Source organism: Culex quinquefasciatus, chromosome 3, assembly GCF_015732765.1.
Source record: "Culex quinquefasciatus strain JHB chromosome 3, VPISU_Cqui_1.0_pri_paternal, whole genome shotgun sequence".
NCBI lineage: Eukaryota > Metazoa > Arthropoda > Insecta > Diptera > Culicidae > Culex > Culex quinquefasciatus.
This window is the reverse complement of record NC_051863.1, coordinates 107,887,852-107,905,404: the sequence shown is the minus strand read 5'-3', so window position 1 is coordinate 107,905,404 and position 17,553 is coordinate 107,887,852. Positions and strand designations below refer to the sequence as shown.

Below are 17,553 nucleotides of genomic sequence, written 5' to 3'. Positions count from 1 at the left end.
ATGAAGTCGATAAAGTAGTCGGTTTCGATGAGAAAAAGTGGAAAACGTGGTCTAAAAATAGCGACGCCATCCCCCTATGGAGTACCAAACCTTCTTAGCATGGTGCTCCCAACGAATACAACCAAATCTCGGAGCGTATGGTGGTGTGTCCCCACGCTTCTTCCTCCCCTGTCGACTCAGAATTGTGTTGTTGTTCGAACACTTAGTGCTCAAACTCAACCCAATTACGAGTAATCTCTGCGATATGGCTTTACGCAGTAGGCCTGGCCGCTTTAACGCTTGTGATGTTTCAATGCATTCTAATGCAATGGCGCACTACAAATGTTAATAAATGACAAGAAGAGTGCTAGGCGTCATCTAACCTAAGGCACTCTCCAGGATCCCTTCGAAAGATTGGCTGCGCTAGGGTCTGATTAGATTAGATTAGATTATTAGAAACTCGTCATGCTTTTAGAATTCATTTTAGGAAGGTATTTAAAATACCTTTCCAACGAAACGTTGAAGATCTGACTACCCTATCAAAAGTTATAACCCCATAATTTTATTTATACACTTTTTAGAGGCCGGATCTCACATATTTTGATGAAAACGTTGTCCGGATCTAGCATGCGACCTATCTTAGGATGGGTAATCAAGAGATCTTTCCTAAGAGTCCAAAATATTAAAAATCTGACAACCCTATCAAAAGTTATAAGTACTTTAGTGTTTCTATTATTTTTTTTAGGCCGGATCTCAGCTATTTTGATAAAGTAAGTGTTATTTATACATTTTTTTGAGGCTGTGAAGTGTATTCACTTTATGAATGTTAGGAAGGCACCAACCACCTAAAGGTGGATTATGCAACGTTTTTAGTTTTAAATTTCTATACATCAGTAAAGCTTACTCATGCTCAATCAGCTGGTGTATTTGCTTCAGATTTAATTTCGATTTAATCACAATCTATTTTTTGTACATAGCAGGAAAATGTGACAAAAGCCAACTAATCTAATCTAATCTAATCGAACACAAGCGCAGCCAGTCCGAAGAAAGCATCCTGGAAGAGCTTGTGGTATTAATAATTGCAGTACATTCGAGTTACCTCGATAATGTAAAGCAAAAATTAAAGCGGCCAGGCCTACTGCGTTGCATTAACCGCAGAGACAGATTCTGTGAACGGACCACATTTCACAGAATCAACAGGGGAGGAAGGATGCGTGGACATACCGTACCAAACGCTCCGAATAAGTTGGGTGTGGTGTGTTAGTGTAAATTGGCAATTATTTATATTTTAGGGGAGAAGTGGAATTGGAAAATTGGAGTTGAGGAAATTGGGATTGGGGAAATTGGGATTGGAGAATAGAAAAGTGAGAATGGGGTAGGAGGGTTATTGAATTTATAATATTTTATTATAATAAAGGGGAATATAGTTAAATAACAAATAATGATGGAAAGCTCTTACCAATGAACAGCAAATCTTCAAAAGACACAGCCAGGTGGGGTCCCGATCGTCAGACCCCAGATTCTTGGCTGTTCCGCTTGCCACCGCCATCACCGTAGTCTGCTCCATCGTCCTCCTTTTCCACCTCTTAGGGAACTTGCCACGCAGCTGCGTTCCACGTAAAACGGTGCCGGCGCACTAATCCGTGCCCCACGGCTCCGATTCTCTCGCGGGATTTTTACCTTGACGGGGACCGTTCACGCTGTGACCGAGGACCGCCTCGCTAACTGCGCTCGCCACCTTCTCAATTCGGGCCAGGGCCCGCATGCTTCCGGTTGTTGTCTATTTCCCGGTCGAACCATCACCACCCTGGTCTTTCGGGAAGTTTCGACGGACACCCTGGAACAAGCACCAGTCCTGATTGAACCGTCCTCCTCCAGCACCACGATCCATCCATGTCGAATGTGAGAAAACTGATTCATTTCCCGACGACTTTAACACATTTTTTAAGACTATTCCAAAATTGGGAAAAATGACGCGGAGCGGAAAAAAAGTTCAACCTCGCGCACCGGTTGCTGCGATCAGGAAAATGTGACAAAAGCCAACGGCAACAAACGCCGGAAGATTCGACTGTCGAAATAATTCAGGACCAAAACTGGACTGAATGGAAGCAGTGGTATATCGATTTTGTGAGTATATGTTCGAGTAATTTCACGTTATAGACATAATTGTACCATGTTCGATAAGTGAGAAATGATAATTATTGGAATTCAGTCAAAATCTAGTGATTTTATAGCCACTCCTCATTGAGGTGAGGAAGGCAAAAACGGTTCTGTTTACAAAAGGTGTTTTCTATTTATTGCATACTAAAACTTGATTTATTCGTATGTAAAAGAAAATAACGAAGAAGATGCTTCCGTTTCATTGAATTCCGCGGAAAAAAAATAACCAAATCTTTCAAAAATAACATGCGACAAATATGCGTACAAAAGCAAAACAAAACAAAAGTGAAATATAAATAATGAACAAATTAATCTTTCAGAAATTTTCGACATGCAGAACTGCCGAATGCTTCACGCAAGTTAACGCTGAAGACGACGTAATCAGAGCTGGTGTTTGAAAATATTGCAACAAAGTTGTTCAGATTTTCATAAAAGAAAAAAACGACAAATGGATCCCAAATCTTGCAGGTATCAAGACTCACAGGAAACAATGCAAACCATGTCAGGAGTATTCGAATGTAAGAACATTTGTTTGATATAAAATTATTTCTTTTAATAACGTTGCAATTTTAATTTTAATGTAACAAAAAAGACGTACTATAAATGCACGTCCATGAGCATGCCTCGAGTCGAGTCCGTGACGGATCCTAATGAATGGCCTGAATGGTTTACCAATTTTGTAAGTATTTCTATTACGAAAGCAAGTATACAATAGTTCAACATAATAATATTACAGGCCACCGACATTTCACATCAGCAGGCTCGATTTTTTTTGCCAGTTCCTGTTGAAATAACGGACAAAAAGTTTGCTGTATGCAAGGAATGTAACCGCGACGTTCTGGTGTACGAGCGCAAAGGTGAAAAGTAGATGTATAAGGTCAACAATTTTTACGAGCACAAGGAAAAATGCCCCCCCGTCAAAGCGGTCATTGACGTAAGATTTAACAATAATGTTTGCAAATCTCTCCAAGAACCGCAATAAAGCGAGCAAATGTGTCGTGCTTCTTGAAGACTGCCGAAACAGCGATTGACTTATTCTTAAATACCAACGAGTGGTAACTGTTATTATTATTTAACTAAACAACTAAACTCCCAAGCTCGAGAAAAAGGGGAACGAACAATGTAATTTCCTGAAGAGAAATAAGGTTTTATTTCGGTTTGTTTGTTTTGATTTATTTTTAGTGCGATTTTATCCTCAGACGCTCTGTTGAATTTGGTGTTCGATGTTGTTTTCAAACTATTTTGTTTTTATACTGTTATTGTTATACTGTTGAATGCTTTTCATTGAAATATTTTTTTGCTTATTAATAAATAAACTAATAAAACATAATGTTCTGCCGTCGTTTTTGGATAAACAAGCAAAAACAGCCACGTCAATGTCACCCCGTTTTATGGTTTACTAGTTCAATGCAACGACGGAACAGGCAACGGCTGGACTAGCAACGGCTGGACTGGCAACGGCTGGACTGGCAACGGCTGAACTGGCAACGACGGAACAGGCAACGGCTGGACTGGCAACGGCTGGATTGGCAACGGCTGGACTGGCAACGGCTGTTGAAACTGACAGGCAACGGCTGGACTGGCAACGGCTGGACTGGCACAGCTGGTCAGGCAACGGCGGGGAAGCCGACACCGACGTCTAATTGTAGAATGGTGTGAAGAATAAAAACGAAGTTTAGTGATTGTTTCAAAAATGTCAGAAATGCCTAAATCTAAAGTTGAAACTGACAGGCAACGACGGAACAGGCAACGGCTGGACTGGCAACGGCTGGACTGGCAACGGCTGAACTGGCAACGGCTGGTCAGGCAACGGCTGGACTGGCAACGGCTGAACTGGCAACGACGGAACAGGCAACGGCTGGATTGGCAACGGCTGGACTGGCAACGGCTGTTGAAACTGACAGGCAACGGCTGGACTGGCAACGGCTGGACTGGCAACGGCTGGACTGGCAACGGCTGAACTGGCAACGACGGAACAGGCAACGGCTGGACTGGCAACGGCTGGACTGGCAACGGCTGTTGAAACTGACAGGCAACGGCTGGACTAGCAACGGCTGGACTGGCAACGGCTGGATTGGCAACGGCTGGACTGGCACAGCTGGTCAGGCAACGGCGGGGAAGCCGACACCGACGTCTAATTGTAGAATGGTGTGAAGAATAAAAACGAAGTTTAGTGATTGTTTCAAAAATGTCAGAAATGCCTAAATCTAAAGTTGAAACTGACAGGCAACGACGGAACAGGCAACGGCTGGACTGGCAACGGCTGGATTGGCAACGGCTGGTCAGGCAACGGCTGGACTGGCAACGGCTGGTCAGGCAACGGCTGGACTGGCAACGGCTGGTCAGGCAACGGCGGGGAAGCCGACACCGAAGTCTTATTGTAGAATTGTGTGAAGAAAAAAAAACTACCTGTTCTTACCTGTTTTCGGATCTATCAGGTTATAGTCATCGCAATCTGCCTGAAACAGTTTGTAGAAATGTTTATCCTTGTAGAAGTGACATTCTCTCTTCACGGTCTGTTCCAAAGAGTCAGAGGTCAAATGTTCATACGTAAAACACGACACCTTGCGCAAGTTATCGTACAGGAGTGTGTACCCATCAAACTCAACCAACTGATAAAGGCAAGGTATCTTTGAATTATGCCGAGGTAACCCTACGACCCCCTGAACTCTTCTATTCTCCAACCACAACGCAGTTTGCTCAGCTGTAAAGTGAACCGCTTTCTTCAACATCTTAGTCGACTTGTATGCAGCTTTTGCCACAACCGCATTTATTGAAACCATATCTTTCTTGAAAGCATCCGGTAACTCTCTCAAAACTTCTGCGATGATACAGGAGGCTTTTGATATGGCTGTGGTAGTAACGCTCTCAACAACCATCAGCGGTTCAAGCAAGACTGAGTATAGTGCTGTCGAAATTACCGACGGCACAAAACCCACTCTCAAAAACAAATCGCAAACAGATTTTTTTGACGAACCCGGATCAAAAACCTTAGCGCGAGTAAGTTTGAGGTCTTCATGCAGTTGAGCAACTTCCGTCGGTGTGTGTGTCGGTGATTGAGCAGAATCGGCGTAGGCGTCCGTTTTGTCTTCTTCTTCGTGAAAATTGTGTAGAACTCACTCTTAAAAAACTCTTCGAGTAATTCCTCGGAGGTTTAGTTCTTTGCTGGTTCGACTGCAATATTTTTATCACCTTCCGGTTCCTCTGCTGCTGTCTGGTTCTGATCGGTTTTCATTGCTGGGTCCACTGCTGCTGGCTGGTCCTGATCAGTTCCCATTGCTGTCTGGCCCTGTGCAGCTTGCAAAGCTTTCGGTTTCGTTCGGATCGTCGGCACGGCGTTTTTTTATAACGCCAGACCTTGCGGTTCGCCCAATGTTTGATCGGTGGGATCAACATTTCTGGTTCGAAATGTTCGGTACAAATCCCAGCGCTCTGAGGGAGTTTCTTATCTGGATCTTCAAAGCCGCAGAAATCAATCCGCTGGCTAAGAAGAAGTCCATCCTTCGGAAACTTGAAGATTCCCACGTCTTCGGGACAGTACTTATCACGATTGTTTGTACAACCGGTCACGTAGCATTTGTTCACCATGGCTTGAAAAAAAAAATGTTTGGAAAATGTTTAAAAATTGTTCAATTCAATCAGACTAAAGCTATTTTATTGGTCTTGACAAAAATTTCAGGTTAGATTTTATTATGTCATTAAGGTGACGACTTCCATCATTGCCATGAATTTTCGTTAAACGAAAAGAATAGGGAATAGCATATAATTCTCTAAAAAAAATCTAATGTTTGTATATCTTCGACGTTTAGTTACACATGGTGTCGATCCAAATTCCAAAATAAAATTCCCTGACCTCTCCAGACCACCAATTATTTTTTAAGAATTTAAGAATTTAAGAATTTAAAAATTTAAAAATTTAAGAATTAAAGAACTTAAGAATTTAAGAATTTAAGAATTTAAGAACTTAAGAATTTATAAATTTAAGAATTTAAGAATTAAAGAACTTAAGAATTTTAAAATTTAAGAATTAAAGAACTTAAGAATTTAAGAATTTAAGAATTTAATAATTTAATAATTTAATAATTTAATAATTTAAGAATTTAAGAATTAAAGAACTTAAGAATTTAAAAATTTAAGAATTTAAGAATTTAATAATTTAAGAATTTAAGAATTTAAGAACTTAAGAATAATATTCTTTTTGTTCTCTTGATTGTTTTTATTTTATTTTTTTATTTTTGAATACCCGAGCAGACGGAAATAACGGGTAAATAACATTTTTTAGTATTTGAAAATACTAGGCCAATAACATTAAATGTTATTTATAACAAGATTTGTTATTCGCCGTTACGATTTTTTTGTTATTGGATTGTTATTGTAATAACAGACTAATAACATTTTAAGTTATTCTTCGAACAAATCTTTGTTATTATTTTTTGTTATTTTAACAACTAATCCGATCATCCCAATAACAGTTGGCGGTATTCTTCCATAACAAAAAATGTTATTCCAAAGTTGTTTTGGCTTTCAACCAATATCAGACCAATAACAAATTTTGTTATCATAACATAAACTGTTATGCAGGCCAAGTGCGAATGATTCTGATGATATCTCTTCAGTTGACGCTCAGGCGAGGAACATCCTGGAAGGAGCGTCACTGACTACGTCCGTAGTTCTGTTAGATCTTTCTTGATCAGGACAGTATAGCTCTGGTTCCTTGCAAGTGTCCTATTTTCTTACCTCCACGTTGGCTTGGTTTTCATGATGACCTAGCTGGTGGCCTGTGGAAACGGATCGTAAACCTTTGACCAGCGAGGGTCAGAGTCGAGACGGCTAGAAGAAAGGGGCGCGCCAATGTGGGAAAGGGAAGTTTGTTGTGATTGTAGACGGTATTGTTTAGATTCGCAGTATGTTGAGTCAACTGCTGTGGATGTACCTGAATGTTGCAGAACGGGGTTTCCTCTCTCTTTTCCATTTCCAGCTACCATCTATCATCTGTTTATTTTGTTTCACTGATTTTCTCACGGAGAGACTGTGCCCAGAAATTTTAACAATTAAAATTGTTGATTTTACTTTCGTAAATTTCACAAAAACGTACTTGTTACGGCCAATTTTCAGTTGAATCAACCAAAATTCAGTAATAATTTAATAACCTGTTTGTTGAAAATGCTAAAGGCAAAAAGCTAACAGATTTCCCGAACTCGAATGAACGTGCTCGACTGTTAGCTTTGGTTTTAGAAAAATCAAGATTTTTTTTGGTTAAATGTAAATATCAATTGGTTGATTATTTAAAAGATGAACTTGGGTTTGTTTACGTTTGTCATTTGAAGTCAGGATTCGAACAAGAGCGGTCGATTTGTTGAGTTTGTGTTGTTAATTGTGAAGTGAGAGAATGTGAAAATCACACTATTTGGCTAATGTTGAAGTGCAAATCGAAGTGAACACTGTTGCAACTGTGGAGGTGCAATTGGTGAGTAAGTTTGTTGATGATTTCTTTGCAGGTGATAAACTATGAAGAACAAGACGAGGACATTCGCAATGAGGACCTCTGATGCGAGGGGACTTCATGACAATGTTTTAAGGAAAGGGAAGGGCAGTGAAAGGAAGAGGCGGGCGAACTCTTGCACGACAATACTTGCACGGGCAAATTTAACAAAAGGTTGGTATTTAACAAAAAGTAAGTATGGATTTATTTTTACATAACAATTTATCTGTTGTGATTTTAATTAGAAAACTGAATAATCAAAAACCTTCGTGCTTACGATGGATACAATTTTAATGAACCATTTTTTTCAGAATCATCAACCATAAAATATATGGAAATGAGTACACATAATATCAAAATAAAAATTAGATGATGGGAAATGTCTAAAAAATAAAATTTATAAAAGATATACAAAAGAAGATAGAAATATTTTAAAAATGCTGTTAATAGAAGACTGCTAAATAAACTGGTAAGTAAAACTCAAAATATTGTTATCAGGAAACGGAGCATTATTGATATTTCTTCTTTCCTCATTATAATTACATTTATTTACGATCCTTTTTTCAGTTTATATAGACAAAATTAAGGATTTTGTATCAAATTACTAATAAATTTTATATGTCTATTTGCAGCAAATGGTTCGTTTTGGTGTAAATTCTGTGTGAAAAATAACTAAACCTGAGACCGTTGTAGATGATGATGACTTATCGGATGATTGCACAGTGATGGTAAGTGAATACAACACTTAATTTTATACAACATAATAACTTACTTGGTGAAATATCTTCAAGGAATTCACGAGAAATTAAACATCTTTTATAAATATGTTTAACAAAATTTGTAATATGTTTTATTATTATTTTTTAGATTTATGCAACGTATTTTTTCAAACTTTAATCAAACTTTACATGTTTTATAATAACAGATAATAAAAAGTTTTGTTTTGATGCTTTTTAACAGTAATTTAATAACTTCATGCAAAAAAACAAATTAGTACAAAAGTTAAAATTTTAGGCAGAATAAATGCGAATATAAAAACACCCAGCATTAATTTGTGAGGCATTATTATAAAATTTACTGCAAATTCAATAAAAATATTGCTAACAATAGCTAATTATTGACTACATGCACGAATGTTTTTCTGTATTTAAGTAAGACATTAGTTAAAATTATAGCTAGAAATTCAGCCCGGCCTGTATCGTTAGATAATTAAAGAAAATATATATCGACAAAAACATAAATTATGTTTAGTTAAGAAATGTTTTGTTATAATTCACTAATAATTTGCAGCATGCAAAAATATTTCAGTTAATAAAACAAAAAAAATTGTTGAAAAATAGTTGAAAAGTATGGCCCATCCTGTTTTTTACAGAATATTCCACAATATTTCAGCTTAAAACAAAAAAAAAATAGTTAATTTTCTGAAAAAAATATTCTAGCAGTCGACTGCTAGAATTTTTTTGGCCATTTAACCAACGAAAATGGCAATTCCAACTATTTTTTTAGTTAATTTTAGTTACTGGTGGTCAGCAATTTTGAGTTAACAAAATCAACAATCGATTGTTGAAAAAAAGCTGTGTAAAAAATTAACCCATACTTTTAGTTAAATTAACCAAGATTTTCTTAGATTTGCCCTGGCCGGTCTCTCCGTGTGTTTTCGCTGCAAACGCAGACAGACACAGAGACAGTTGTAGAAAAGTACAGATACGTCTAGTTTGTAGCTTGTAGCAATTTAAAAAGCCGACTCGGTCCCAGCACCGAAAAGCGTGCCTTCCATTTCATTAGGGCACAAAACTTTTGTAAAAAGTTACTTTTGTCTGGTTCGGTTGTTGCACCAAAATTAATCAGCATAATATGCAGGTGGTACCTTGATGCTTTTTTGTGTGTCTCAACAATTTTATAATGTTGTGATGTGATTCACTTCCTGGATGGCAATAATTGAAATGATGATTTTCATAACTTAACTATAAGGTAGAGGAAATTCGTTACCAAAAAGTATCAACACGTGCATTTAAGGGAAATTCTCATATGTTTGGCATTATTAAGCGGTCGGTCTTAACTCCATATAATTTGCTGATTTGCAATATTCACTAGCGTGCACAGGGTGGGGCAACATGGGGCAACTGCCCCACCATCCACAGAAATTTGTTCTAAATTTGGTCAGGGGGTGTCCACAAATTACGTTTTGTTTAAAACGTCCATATTATTGCCCCACCTTCCTCAAAGAGCTGGGCACGCTGGGACTGGGCCATTCGGCAGAAAATTATTCGGCAGAATGACATTCGGCGGAAAGCCGAACGGCAGAAAAACAATCGGCGGAATGGGTCATTCGGCAGAAAAGTCATTCGGCAGAAAATACGTTTGGCAGAAAAGCTTGTTCGGCAGAAAATCAATTGGCAGAATGTCATTAGGCGGAATGGTACAAATGGCAGAATAACTCGTTAGGCCGAATAAGTCGTTTGGCAGGATGTCGTTGAGCGGAATAGTACAAATGGCAGAATAACTCATTGGGCCGAATAAGTCGTTCAGCAGAAAACCATTCGGCAGAAAGCTTTGTTTGGCAGGATCTCTTCTTAGTTGGAAACGTTCGAATACAATACACAAAACAATAATGAATTAATAAATCTATTTGTTTAGACTCAAAATCAAAGTACAAAAAGATCACATTTTCGCGGCACTTTTGTACACCTTGCTGAGTCCGTCCATCGTTTGTCGTCCGTGCAACCGTACGACGTCAAAATTCAAAATATCAATATTTTTCGACATTGTTAAGCGGTTTTCTAGCGACGACGCACGGTTTTGTTATTCAGGACCATTGTGATGTGCTGTAATTTCGGTTTTCAGGTCAATCATACAAAACAAATAACTTGTTCGAGCTTCAGCATTGTCTTGGCGTTTCTCTATTGCGTGATTTCTACTCGAAACTAGGTGTCCACAGGTTTGAAACGGTAAAGGTGAGAACAAGATTATTCGTTTGACGCAGTGGTGGACGCAGCACTTTGCGCCAGTTCGATTTTTCTGTGATCTGTCAGTTGAACAATCTACAGAGCATACTATGTTCAATGGTCGATGACAGGCAGGCTATGATGACAGCCGCAAAGTTCTGCGTCCATCACTGCGTCGAACGGATAATCTGGTTCTTAGCTTGAGGTGAAGCCGTTGATCATTTTCGAAGAAAATTGATCATCATCATTATAAAATACAAGCCTTACCCGACAAACTTCGTTCTGCTTTTTTTTCGTTTTTTGCTTTTTTGCTAATTCAGCCTCCTGTGATCAAAATTTGAGTTTACGTACATTTTTCCATACAATCTGCAGATGCTCCGGAATCGCTCCAAGAGTGGCCAAAGTGGAAATTTTTTAGCATATAAACCTTCCTTGGGCTTACACGAACCTAACGCAACAAAAAGCACCTCGATCCGACGCTCCGTATTGAACTGATTCGTGTTTGAACAAAACCGTCGAAATATATAGATTCTGTATTAAATTCAATTTAACGAATTTCAGCACCAAAAGGAATCAGCATGTGCCGGTTGTTACCTTCTTGAAGCCACTGAAAGAATTTTTGATCTAAATCAAATGTGCTTCAAAATTTATAAAATTTGGTGGCACAGTCATTGACGTCCTACTTGGCAGTCATTGATTAATGACGATTTCCATAACTTTTCAAGGAATGGGATAATCGTTACCAAAAGGAATCAGCATGTGTAGGGCACTATTCTAAACAACTTGTTGGAGGAATTTTGTCAAAATAATGATAGCGACGCAAAATTTATATCTTTGAACGAAAAATCATGACAATGATGGAAGTCTTCACGTTAAGATAATCCAAACCTCTCTTTACAATTATTTATCGCTGTCGTGCTGTCTTGTCGTACGTCGTATTTGACGTTCCGAGAAAAACGAGTTTTAAAGTTTGATCTTGAATAAACAAAAACGAGAGCACGCAATGTAAACAATAACAATTACGTTATGTTTGGTTGACCATTCTGTGCATTGCCCCGAAGTTTGGCTGAATTTGGTTGCCGGAGTCCCGAAATATAATTGAAAAGGTTTACGGTAGTCGAGCTCGTATCTGTGTCAAACGCTTTCTGACCTGAAATCCCTTTGGCCAATTGGGTCCTAAAATGAAGTTTAAATTTGTGATATTATTGGTCATAACGATAAAGCTTATTTTTCTGAGTACAACGACCGCAAAGGATTTAAAATGGATTTTTAATTCAATTTTTTTTTTAAAACCCTTGAAAATGATATTATATATAAAAATACAAAATTTTCGTTTTACTTGCTACTGGGACTGATAAGCCGAGAACTAAATTTGAGAATTGATCCACCAGTTAAAAAATTAACTTCACTGTCCTTCTTGACATGAAAGGTCCTACTTGACAGCCCGTTCCAAGGGGACCATACTTGATCCATCAAAAAAATTTTGTCTTGTCAATATTTTTTTTTGCATTAAAATAAAAAAAAAGTGATCACAAATGGTTTTTTATCGTGTTTTTTACAATTGTTCATAAAAATTTACATAGGGCTTTATTACCCAATTGTCGCACTTACATCAAATTTCAGGCTGTGTCAAGATAGCACGACAAGTTTCAAACTTCTTTCATATGGAAAATGACAAAAATGCACGAAGTTTTTTTGGTTTTTGTAGAATATCTCAGTATTGAAATCGAATTTTCGGGGTCTGTTTCTATAATGGTACGTTCGTTTGAGGGCTAGTTTCGCACTGAGTGCCGCACTGTCAAAGTGTTTGTTTGAAGAAACTCGCGCTAGTTCCGCACGAGTTTCACCGCCATCTTGGAACTGAAACTCTAGTGCTTTTCAATATATTTTTCAGTTTCATGCGAGTTCCACGCACACTGACAAATGACGTTCGATTGAACCAAAACTGGCACCGACGAGTGCGTCACTCAGTGCCGCACCGGCTCTTTAAACGAACGTACCATAAGTTTACAATAAACTAGCGCTCCTATTCCGTGTACGTATCGGTTGTTGCGTTTGACACGGAATATGTAATCGATTCGAATTGAATTCCGTTTCAGAATTCCGATTGATTGACTGGGAATAATTTTCACTTGTACTGCACAAAATTTCACAATTCTAATGATAATGGCAAACACGACAATGTAGGTTAGGGTAGAGTAGTCATCAATGAGACACGGGGAACAATGATAAAATGGCTCTCACAAGTAGTAGTTTCAACCAAACAGGCTCATATTTTGGGGAAATGTGTGTCTACACGATACACGTCTGCCATAATAGTGGCTTTGGTTATGGAAGCTCCCTTGAAAAGTTATTCATTAATGTTTGATTCTGGGGTGTAACAGTAAATTATGGACAAAAATTAGTTTTTCGCTCATAGGCAGCCATAAACACCAAAACTAACATTTCTCCAGATTTTTTATGACGTTTCATAAGGAAAGAGTTGGGCTACAATGTCCTTTCATTTGGTTTGGCCAAAATTAAGAATATACCAAGAATCCAGGGCTACCTTATTGTTTATCACTCCTTTCAGCCCATGGGTAACAATGAGACACTTTGATTTTTCTTCTTTTCAAAATCTATGTAACTTAGGGCGATAAAAATCATGGATTTAGCTCAATACTGTTCATTGGTGAAAATCTACTCTTCAATCTGAACAAGAATAGCCGTTTTAGATAGCTTGAAAGATTAGTTTTTGCTCTTTGTTGTGCTTTGGTTTTTAAATGTATCAAAATTTTTAATCCAGTGTGATTCAAATTAAATAAGTCTCTTATAAATACATATTTTTAATTTTTTATATGACATGACCAGAAAAGCTTCAACAATTTTTTAAAATGTCTAAAACAACAAATAAAAAAAACAGCAAATAAAATCATAACAAACAATATTTTACAAATTATCTTAATGTCCCTACCGCCAACTGGAGAAAATCTGGAGTACAAACTGAATAAGTACACGAGATTTCAGAGCAATTAATTTGGAGATCGGTGTACTAATTGTTTTGTTCTGTTTCTGTTTTAACCGAAATCAATCAGAAAAATCAAAACATTATGCAAAAAATAAACTAAAACAGCTGTTCTGATTCGATACATTCGTCTTTGTTGCCAAAGATGTTTCATAAAAAAATATTTAAAATTACTTTTTTTCAATTTAAATTCATGAATATAAAAGTGAAGAGAAAATATTTCAAGCGCTAGGCAATTTACGGATCTAACCATTATTCTCTATAAGTAAAATTATGCTTAATATTTATTTTTGATTCGTTGTTCATCTATTTCCACAACAAAATCTGAATTTCCAGACCAAAATTTGATATTTTTGCCGATTTCGGGGATTCCCGGATAAAATATAAAAATCCCGGGATTCGGGAATTCCCAGTTTTGGAAAAATCCCAGGAATTTTGTCCCGGGAATTCCCGGGATGGACGCACTATATGTAACTCTTTCAAAATATTAATTGAAAGTGATTTTTGGCAAATTTATTGAGTTTTAACTCCATTTAACAAAAAATATAAAGTTTTTTGGTATAAATATTAGGATGTAACAAAAATGACTTTTTGGCGGGCATTCAGGGGTTTGTTCTGGGCATACTGAGCCTAAATCCCGAGCTTGATTGACGTATTCCGCCCTTCAATTTTAAATGGGATTTAACCCGTAAAAGATTTTTCAAAATGTCACTTTTTGAGGCATTTTGCCACTGCGTTTGTCACTGGCGTGTAGGCTTGCGCATCTTTTGGTATATAAACATTGAAGTTTGAGCTGGAGCTCGGTACAGACCTTCAAAGTTTGGCATCTTTTCGAAAAATCGGTCCCAGCAAAATCAAATGGCGTCTCGGGCGTCGCGAGGTGCGACGCATATCTTTTTTGCCGGGGCCGATTTTTCGAAAAAATGCCAAACTTTGAAGGTCTGTACCGAGCTCCAGGATGCTCCAAACTTCAATGTTATATATACCAAAAGATGCGCAAGGATCTGGCCTACACGCCAGTGATGTTTTTGGTAAACGCATTGGTGGCCAAAATGCCTCAAAAAGTGACATTTTTGAAAAAATCTTTTTTTACGGGTTAAATCCCATTTAAAATTGAAGGGCGGAGCGCCAGCTCCTGTTACGTCCAATCAAGCTCATATTTGGGATTTAGGCTCAGTATGCCCACCGGAACAAACCCCTGAATGCCCGCCAAAAAGTCATTTTTGTTACACTCTAATAAATATATGGATTTTACAAAATTCTAATACTTTTTGGTATAACTTTTGTTAATTAAAGTTTCAAGTTGGTAAAATTGCTTTAAAATAATTAAGGCAAGTTACCTGCAACGGAACAATACTAAAACATGACATTTTATTAGAAAATAATTGATTTTCGTAGAGTGTCTCATTGTTCCTGCCAAGCCATAATGAGACAGTTGAATAACTCGGGCTGTAGACGTAATACCGATGTCATATTTTGGTCAATGTTGGTACACATTAAAAGAAAGTACTGTATGTAAAAAAAATATTTACACTCCTTGGGCACTATACACATTTTGTGATGAAACATATAAACAATTAAAAGTTTGACAAAAACCTAGTACTACGTTTTATTCAGAAACTCATGCCGAACATTTTGCTATAAAAAGCTCATGAAAAGATGATTTTCATAAAAAGTTATATAACTAATACTATTACAGAAATAAAAAAAGGTGCAACAAAAGTTTGTACACCTTTCGAAAAATTAACATAAATAAAGTTATTTGTTGATAAATCACCATAATTCCAGTCTCCCAACTCCAAATAGGCATCCTTGACTGATTAAAAAATAATTTGGATTGAATAACAAGTTTACTACTTACTTAGTATGAAAGTTTAAATAACTCTGGAAATTCTATATAAAACTTATCTAAACTTAGTTTTGCAAACATTTAATTTAACTGAACGTCAATATATTACCATAGAATTGCTAATTGTGGGTATAACACCGTTTTGGGAGTCTTTGTATCGATAGAATAGATTTTTCGTTGGAATTTCGTTTAAACCCGAAATTTCGTCGTCGGAAAATCCGCCGGCATCCGAACCGGTCCACGATTCACAAGTCAATCTCTGTGGCATTGGAAAGGGCATACCATTTCCGATCTTTGATACCCATACATCAAGGTTTTCTATAAAACCCACGTTTTTAAATACTTAGGCAAAAACGTTGTTATGGTTTCGTTTGAGCAATCTGCCAAAAATGTATGGACTTTCGTAATTTTTTTTCTCGTGGATCAAACTGGGCAAAAAGCCCAGGTATTTAAAAACGTGGGTTTTATAGAAAACATAGATGTATGGGTATCAAAAGATCGGAAATTTTATGCCCTTTAAAGATTTGTCTGGTCACGCCTTCCGTCGGACGGGAAATTGAATGTTGGCCCCCGTCGGACCTACAGGTTAAGTCGTAAGCTCAGTCCAGGTTGTCTCACTGGGTCCTGTCTCGATAAAGTTGCTGGTAGGAAGTTAGACAAAAATGACTTTGTCTGCCAAATAATATTCTGCCTTATGATATATTCTGCTTAATGATCTTTTCTGCCATTTGTTTGTCTGCCTTCTGTACTTTTCTGCCATATGAACCTTTCTGCCTTATGTGCTTTTCTGCCAATCGACGTTCCGCCAAATGACCCTGTCTGCCATTTGACCTTTTCTGCCGAACATTTTTCTGCCATTCGTACTTTTCCGCCGAATGTACTTTCTGCCGAATGTTTGTCTGCCGAATAACCTTTTCTGCCTTCTGGTTGTCTGCCGAACGTCATTCCGCCGACCGTCATTCTGCCGAATGGACCAGTCCCATTTGTTACTAAATTTAGGTTGAAAAGGCTTTTTATGAGCTGTAACATGGTGTCGATTTCTGGAAAAGTCAGGAAAACCTGGAATTGTCAGGGAATTTTATTTGACCTGGAAAAGTCAGGGAAAGTCAGGGAATTTTAAGCTGGGTCAGGGAATTTCGATGATCTTAAAAATATTACTACAAAATTTCATTTCTTTTTGAAAATTCGCCCTTGATGTATTTGAATGTTTTCCAGGCCAAACTTTGCAACATTGAAAATATTTAAATTGTTATATTGGTCAGTCCGGAAGGAACGCAGAACTCCATATAAAAAATGCTTAAGAAAAGGGTCACGATGAAAAGCGCCTAGCTTGTTTGCAATATGTTTAGGTTTAAAAATCAAATAATTTGGATTTGATTTGGATTTCCGTTCAACAGAAAATTACAAATTACTAGCGCACACAGGGTGGGACAATATGAGGCAGTTGCCCCACCATCCTCAGAGATTTGTTCTAAAATTGGTCGTTTGCTTAGCATATAGGGACCATAGAGAAAATCATACATTTTGTCAGAAAAATTGAATGATTTAAAAAACCAAAAGTTAAAAATTCGAAAAACATCTAAAATTCTGAAGCATAAAGATTCTATTTTTTTAATTTTGAATTTCTGATATTTTGGAATTGTTGATTTCTTAATTTTTTAAATTATTATTCTAAAATTCTAAAAAAATGTAAGGTTAGAAAATTTTCCAAAATTTTACTTTAGTATTCGTTATCTAAATTTTTATTTTTTCTCAAAACGTAAGCAAAATAGTGATGGTGAAATGGAATTCAAAATTAAAGAATTGAATTCAAGAATTAAAGAAATCAAACAAAAATTTATGGAATAAACAGGGTTGTTACGGACTACACTCAACTCATTTTTAAACATACTGACTCTGAATATTTAATTTCTTTAAAGTTTTGAGTTTTTTATCCTTATTTATTGATTGGACGTAACAGAAGCTTCTCCGCCTTTGAATTTTAGATGCGGTTCAACCAGTAGAAATGTTTTTTTTAATTTGAACATTCTTGAAGAAAAATAAAAAAAATCAAAACATTCAAAAATTACCACTCCAACATTCAAAATTGGATGAATCAGAAATTAGGAAATAAACTTAGGGAAAATAGTATTTA

General features: G+C 37.0%; 1 long non-coding RNA gene across 1 annotated transcript; it reads left to right on the top strand.

Annotated features, from left to right (window-relative positions):
- The first annotated feature begins 2,465 nt into the window (after positions 1-2,465).
- LOC119770599 lies at positions 2,466-3,172 on the top strand. Its single transcript, XR_005278906.1, has 3 exons — positions 2,466-2,657; positions 2,732-2,818; positions 2,876-3,172. It is a non-coding gene; the product is annotated as an uncharacterized LOC119770599 (long non-coding RNA).
- The last annotated feature ends 14,381 nt before the right edge of the window (positions 3,173-17,553 follow it).